This window comes from Penaeus monodon, chromosome 28 (assembly GCF_015228065.2).
Source record: "Penaeus monodon isolate SGIC_2016 chromosome 28, NSTDA_Pmon_1, whole genome shotgun sequence".
In the NCBI taxonomy this organism is placed as follows: domain Eukaryota; kingdom Metazoa; phylum Arthropoda; class Malacostraca; order Decapoda; family Penaeidae; genus Penaeus; species Penaeus monodon.
In genome coordinates, this window is record NC_051413.1 from 5758701 (window position 1) to 5759145 (window position 445).

Here is a 445-nt window from a genome sequence, read left to right on the forward strand (position 1 = left end):
CACACTTGCTTTTTTCTAAACATTTATTAGAAGAACGTTTATGAAATCACTGCTGGCATTTTCATTCCAAGTCCCTTACACACAAATAAAAAAAGAAATATCATGGTTATTTCCTCTTCATAACAAGGCACACAACTATATATGAATCCGTGGGCACAATCACCAACACACTCACTACTGTCTCGCACTGGTTACTAGCACCTGGCCATTCTGTAGGCCATTCCGTACGTGGTCACACTTGTAGTTAACACATCCTCTGTTCCGCGTCCCTGACACAACACTAATCACAAGCTTTCTCTCAGTTCGTCCTCTTGGTCTGCTCACTCTCGTTCAAGGAGCGTCTGCTGGATCCTCTGTTCTGCTTTTACCAGGTCACTGCTGTGGCGGGAGCGTCAGCTGGAGTCTAGCAGGCACATCAGCAATTTCTTTCCTTGGTGACCACGTT